Raw genomic sequence first — 7,771 nt, 5'->3', positions numbered from 1 at the left:
TTTAGTCGATCTAATAGAACTTTGTACGTGTGCAAGAACAACTTAAGAATAAATCTTGTAAGAGATGATGTGCGAGTTGAGAATACTTGAAGATCAATGTAACATTATTCTCTTTGTTTGTGATGCATCCTTCTTTTATAGGTATTGGTCTCCAACATTTGTAAATATATACGATACTCAGAGAGCCAAAAAATTAGCAGAGAATGCCACATGTCTTTGTCGTATTTCCAAATATAGTAGCGGTTAATGTAAATTCTTTGGACAATAGCTTAAAGGGATTAGCAAAAGATCTTTATTCTGTCATTGCTAACAATTCTTGAAATATACTTAGAGATAGTCTATTGTCTTAAGAAAATGTTGTCAGATCAGTCAATAAACTGATCTAATGTGCTCACATAACAAATACCGACAGCTTGATTTCACTCGAGCTGTTTCAAAATGCTTATCAGATCGGTTGAGTAAGACGGCTTGGTTTTTCTATAATAGTTTATATGTATCATCTTGTGTCAATGCAGCTGATCAGCATAGGCGACGTTCTTGCATTGATAATCTCGTCAGTTCAGTTCATTGATTCTTGTATTTAATAAGTTAACTTAATTTAGTATTAGTTTAGTTTGTGATCATCAAAACTTAGGGTCAAATTTTATCTTAGCAGTTTATCCCTTTTTTGTGATGTCAAAAACATACTGTTTGATTTATAATAAATATTTAACAAAATCTGAACTGAAAAATTGAACTGTTTACTGACAAGATGCATAGATATCTAAAAACAAATGAAAATGATAAATAAATAAAAATTTATCTCATGTTTTATAATTTTCTGGAAGGTTGATATGAAGAGCGGCTGGGTTTGTGTCCACCACTTTAAGCAGTTGTGATGACCACCACTACTAGAACTTCCACCATGAGGTTTCTTGTGACGAGACGAGGAAGAAGAGGGCTTAGAATACAGCTATCTCAGAAAATCTGTTTTCCCAAGCTCTCAATAAATTAAATATGATAATGAATCAATAAATTGAGTGTTCTTATCAGATTGTTTTTGGGTAAATGTCCACAGATAAAAGCTATATGATAAGATCAATCTGATTACAAGTTTGAACTGTTAGTGATCTTGAGCTTATGACTTTGATTTATGTTTTATCAGCTTAATCTAAAATATTCCCCCTAATAACATATATTATTAATTTAAATCAACAAGTTTTAAAATATTTCTAAAGTAAAAAAACTTAGTCTCGGGTAGTAGTTTGTTGAATATGTCTGCCACTTGTTGATCTGTTGAGACATGTTCCATTCTGATATATTTCTTTATGACACGATCTCTTATGAAATGATATTTAATATTAATATGTTTTGTCCTTGAGTACAACATGGGATTGTTTGCAATTCTATAGCACTTGTGCTGTCCTAGAGGATTGGGGACTTGTCAGCTTGAATACCATAATCTATGTACTGTTGTTGGATTTATAGCAGTTGAGCACATCAACTTTCTGCAGCTAAATATTTTGTTTTAGCTATTGATGTAGCAATTGGAGTCTTTTTTTGCTAAAAAAAGAGATCAATCTGTAACATAAAAACTGAAAAATTCCACCTGTGATTCTTCTTTTTATTTTACAACATGCATAATCTATATCAGAATAACTAATTAAATTGAAACTTGAATCTTTTGGATACCAGAGTCCAACATGTTGAGTATCCTTAAGATATTTTAGACTTTGTTTGGCAGCAATGTAATGCGATTGTTTAAGATTTTCCCGGAACCTAGCACACATATGCTGTAAAACCCAGGGTTTTGTATGATCGTGGTAATATTTTTGCAATTTAATTGTATTAAGATTATTCAATTTTGGGTATCTATCTCATTATTTTATTTAAGATCTGAGATTTGTAAGTGATGGGATCGATTAGGGGGGTAATTGTTGAGCTACAATAGCTCGGTTCTTGAAATATTGAACACCGATGAATTAAATCGAGTTTGGTTAAAAACCAAGCGGAAGATACTCGAAATAATCCTTCGTAGAAACCGATTAAATATTTTGTAAACCATTTAAAATATATGCAAGTTGAATGAGTAAAAATATTCAGTTGAAGCATTTTATCAAACACTTGGTATATAATATTTTGATATTTGAAGAACACATAAAATGCTTCAACAATGCATTTTTAAAAATAGTGAAAATGATAAGCAAATGTAATAAACAAATAGACACAAAATTGTTTATGGATGTTCGGAGATTTCAAACACTTCTACGTCACCCCTTCTTCCCCTTGGGAAGGATCCACTAGAAGACTTTGATTTATACAACTACTTGTACAAACCCATTCCGGAAGGGCAACACCCAACTAGAACTCCTAGCACTCAAGATTGTAGGCAGCACCTCACAATCAGCATATTGTTTAATGTCTCATATGCAAAGACTACATACACAAGTTTATTGTCTTTGTGCAAGACTCACTCAACTAATCTTTGAAGTTCAACTCTCTTGTATATGTGTGAGTGATTGTGTGTGAGGAATTTATCATTTACAGTGTATATCTCAAATGTATCCTCACACAAGGGCTTGTGCTCTCAACTAGCTGATATCTTCATGCTAACTGCCCATTCTTTGAATCCACTTCAAAAGCTGTTGTTTGATCTTCAATATATTGTATTTATAGGCTCCAACACTGATATATACGTTAGACACAAGAATATGACCGTTGAAAAGTTTATGTACTGTTTCTGGAATTGCAACGGTCAAATTCGTCTTGCTGGACATTTTCTCAACTGGTCAACTCTGGTCAACTAGTCAACTCAACTGGTCAATCAGTTCAACTGGTTCAGTTGGTCTGGTTCAGTTCAACTGGTTCAGTTGGACTGGTTCAACTGGTCTTCAGCTGGGGTGGTTCAGTTTCAGCTGGTTCAGTTCAGCTGGTCTAGTTCAACTGGTCTTCAGCTGGTCTGGTTCAGTTTCAGTTGGTCAGCAGCTGGTTCAGTTCAGTTGGTTGGTCAGCTGGTCAGCAGTTGGTTCAGTTGGTTCAGTTTCAGCTGGTGTGCTGAAATCAGCCTAGCTGATTTCAGTTTGTGCAAAACCAGTAACTTCATCGTCATTTATCAGCATCTTAAGCTTTGATTCAGACTTTGACTTCTGAAGATGATTTGTAGATCATCGTCTTATCTTTCCAACGCATACTGAATCGCTTCATTTCGATAACCGAGCTGAGAGATATGACCAAAATACCACAGCTACTCAAACTCAACTGATTGCTGTTTTCGTGTGATCAGTTCGGTAATTGAGCGATCAGTTAGACCATGATAACATCCGATTTTGCCCAACTGACGTGATATAAAATTTGTTCCAAATTGAGTTTTCTAATCAGTCCAGTTGGCGGATTTTCATTTGGATAATCCAGTTGAGAGATATCATCAAAATACCGAAGCTCACCAGAAATTCAGTTTGTGCAAAATTCAGTTTCAGCTTGCTTCTTGTGTTTGCAACTTCACACTTGAGTAAATATGTTAGAAACACAATAAAAATTTTTGTTAACATCAAAATCAAGATTGCGAACTTGAAAAGTTCCAACAGTAAGTTTATCTAAGCTGTGTGGACAAATATATCGTGTACAATATTTTTGGAGCTCGAAATTTAAGATAATACTGTGCATATATTTTTAACATGGGATAAATAAATAAGCTATGATCTAAGAAATTCAATAAGGAATTTTTGGATATAAACAGGTAAATTTTGAGATGTAAATTCAAAGTTGGAAAGATTATACAAGATAAAGATCTAAGATTTGAGATGATATTGAGATACTTGGATAAAGATCAAGTAGGAGGATAATATTATCCTAGAATTTCGAAATCTTGGAGCATTTAAATTAGGATTTTCGAAATTATGGAGATAGGAAAAAGTCTATGCGATAAAAAATGCGGGCGTGGGAAAATTTAAAAGTTCGCCTACCAGAAATTTTAGGAAAAATCAAAAGCCTTATTTTTGGGAAAAATTACCAAAATTCAAAATTTACTAAATGAGATTTTTGGGATTTAAAGCAAGGATTTAATTTTATGGGAAAATAAAAGATCTACCGAATATTGGAAATTAGACACAAAATTCGAAATTTTGCATGCGTAGACATGAGTGTAATTTCAAAAATATATCCAAGGAATAAATATGTAGATTTCAAAATTATCCAGTATCATGAATAAAGAATGATGATTATCCTAGAATTAAAGTTGATTCAAAAGTTTAAACGCAAGGATAATACACGATCAGGATAACAGCCAACCCTATAAATAGGAGAGCCATGCCATTCGAAATTCACACTTCAGAATTCAGTCAATATTTTCAAATTCTCTCTAGCTCTCCCTAGGAAATTTTCTAGAATTTGCTCTCTTAGTGTGCCGAGTGTCGTAGTGCTGCTGTAGTCCAGATCCAGAGTGGAAATTCGAAATTTCTAGTGCAAGAAACCACCACCCCCCCCCCCCCCCCCTTTTCACTTTTTTTCATCAAGATTTAAGATAAGTGGGCTTGTTTTAAATGTTTAATTTTCGGTTTATGCATTTCTTTTTTTTTTTTTTTGAAAATTCAGTTGAGTGAAAATTATTCTTCTACTCCTTCTGGTTACAGTTATTGCATGAGTTATGTGTTGGCACTGTGATGATTCAACTGGATATAGGTGGGAATCCTAATATGAATGATATGTTCATGGCCCTTACACGGTGGGATTATAACTGTTATACGGTCTCGCCCCCTTAGAGGAGTAAAAATTAGAGACTGATATCAGTAAAACCATAGAAAGTGGAGGAATCTCAGTGTCTGGTCGATGATATGCATATGGTATGAGTATTGTTATGCATGGTATGTGTTTTAAAATTTGCATGTTGTTTTGTTGTGTTCGAACGGCTCCCACTTGCTGAGTGACAACCATATCACTCACCCCTTACTCTTCCCTCCCCAGATAAATCCGAATAACAGGTTGAGGAAGAGGAATCCGAAAAATATTGGGGCTGGTGATTCTCGAGATCAGTAGTGCTTAAGTTTCGAATTTTTTAGTTACGCTGTAAACGCTTCCGCATTTTAGGAAAGTTTGGTAAATCCTAGAACTTTTTGTAGGAAACTCCGAATTTGATTCCGTCAATTGTTCTGGAACCCTCTCGACATATGCTTCGAATCTATATGTCGATCTCAATAAATTGACTTTATATGATCTTGATACTTGTCATTCTCTGCTTTGTATATGATATTATGAGCCTTTACATTAATTTGTTTCATGAAATGGCTCCATAAACTCCTCTACAACCCCACACCTGTGATCAATCTGCCATACATATGAAGCGGATCACCTTGAACTACCAATCCCGCCAGCTTAAGAGATTTAGAGCCAAAGGAAGTGAGAAGAGGCGTGAGATTAGACCCTAGTCACAGATAAGGAGGAGATACGTGGCCAGCTGAAAAAGGCAATCCACCTAGGTCAACTACTAAGAGGAGATAACATGGACTTAAGAGATGACAGAGATCAGAGTAAGTAACAAGAGGAAATGTTGCGACATAATATACTGATGCCGCAAGGAGTTGGAAGAAGAAAGGCAGCAGAACGCCGGGAACAAGAAAAGGCTGGAAGAAGATTGGAATTCTACGAATAACCTATCAGGTGTGAGCCACCGTCTAAGAAAGCAAGTGGAGAATCTAAGGAGCCAGAACCAACAAAAAAGATGGAGCGTTAGCAGTACCAGCAGCATGCCAACCAGCTGTTGAGAGAAGCTGATACCGAGGTGTAAGGGCTCAAAAATCAGGTTGCACAGCTCAAAGAGGAAAGGGCACAACTTGATAGCGCAGATGCAAGAGAAACCGTCCGATGATGAGGAACCGGAGGAGGCAGCACCGATAGAGGCAGTAGGAGATGGAGTAGTCATAGAATAGAGTGTTCTTCCTTTTTGTAGAATTTCCTTTGTATTGTTGCTACGCTTTTATTTCAGTACGAATTTTGTTTCCTTTAGATCGGTCGTGTTTTTCTTACTTTTGGGAAATCAATAAAAGTGTTCCATTTGATTCATTTATTTCAATTTATTTCAGTGCAACCTATTATATGAATTCTGTCAATTCGTGCAGCAAATTCTTAGAACTTGTAAATTGTAGGAAATGGCCGGCAGACCCCCCGAGACAAAACCGAAACCCGCGCTATGCTAATACCAACCGTGATAACGAGGAAGAGAATGGAACCCCCGCCAGCGGTCAATCTGAACTGAGCCGATCTCATGGCCATAGCCACTATAGTGGCAACGATGCTACAAGGGTTGGTGAACCCGAACGCCAATCACCCACCTCCGCCATCACCATCGAATGGGATCAAATTCCATTAAGATTCCCTCCGTAAGAACATGTTTCTATCATTTAGAAGGGACACCGATCTTGAAGTTGGCCAGAGTTGGCTAAAGAGTATAGAGACTTAATTGCGACCGTTGGAAGTTCCTGAGGCACTCAAAGTTGATGCGATTGTGCCTTTCCTGGAAGATAAAGTAGGCAAGTGGTGGGAAGCTGTCTCGCCAGCCTGACCGCTACTGGACCAGTTACATGGCAAAACTCCCGAGACGACTTCTTGAAACAGTACTGAAACATCTACTGCGTAAAATACTGTTAGAAATTTTTTAATTTTTTATAAACTAATTTTCAAAAATACATTTAAATGCATGCATCCAATAACAACTGTCAATCACACGTTTTTAAATAAAAGTATTCAACAACAAGTAAAAATACTGCAGTTAAAAATAAGAGAAATCGTCAAACCCTAGACGGTAGAGTAAAATAAAACAAATGTGAAGCATGCAAAAATCCTGACAAAACATCTGTTGGAAACTAGATTATGGAGTTTGACAAAACATGAATCAATCGATTAACAAAATATGAATCAACTGATACGCGCAAGCAAATTCGGCAACTGAACTTATCAACTGAAATCAGCTGATACAATGATACAGAGTAAACTGATCAGTTAAAACATTCAGCCGAATGCCTCAAAGTCTCTCAACTGAAGATGTCTCGGGAAAGAACAAAGAAGACATAACAGATTACAAGAGCACCGCACAACAACCAAGACTACTTAAAACAACGCATTCCGGACAAAGCAATTAAGACGCTGAATTACAATAAATGAAGCAAACAATATCGAAGGAATAATCAAGTGGAAACCAACGGATACAAAGATTCAAATTTATCTCAAGATTACCGTTGGAAAAGAAGAGTATAAATATGGCAGAAGAAAAAGAAGAAGTGACGATACATCATTCAAAACTTGCTATTACTCTGTCAAAATCTCAGCTCACTCTTACTTGATTTATTCGTAGCAATCAAGGCTACAAGTTGAGCAAACTAGCACTCTGTAATATTTGTTAATTCAATAGTACTAAGATCAGTTACGCACAGAGATCATTTTGTAATACTAAGAGTTTCAGTTTAGGCAGTGGGTAAGTCCTAACTGAAGTGGGTCTGTACAAGTGTTGTATTCGATCAAAGTCTTTTAGTGGAAATCCTATCCTTGTGATAGAAGGGGTGACGTAGAAGTAATTGAATTCTCCGAACATCCAGAAACAATCCTTGTGTATTTTATTTCAGTTTTGTATTCTATCTGTCAGTCAGTTACCTTCCGCAAATACCTCAGTTTAACTGATTGATATTGACCAACAAGATTCCGAGAATCAGTTTGTCACCAAACTGAACTCAAAAATTCGAAAAGACCAATATTAATTGAGAGTGTTTATTCAACCCCCCTTCTAAACACTCTTGACACGTCAATC

Source organism: Primulina tabacum, chromosome 10, assembly GCF_025594145.1.
Source record: "Primulina tabacum isolate GXHZ01 chromosome 10, ASM2559414v2, whole genome shotgun sequence".
Taxonomy (NCBI): domain Eukaryota; kingdom Viridiplantae; phylum Streptophyta; class Magnoliopsida; order Lamiales; family Gesneriaceae; genus Primulina; species Primulina tabacum.
Note: the sequence above shows the minus strand (reverse complement) of the source record.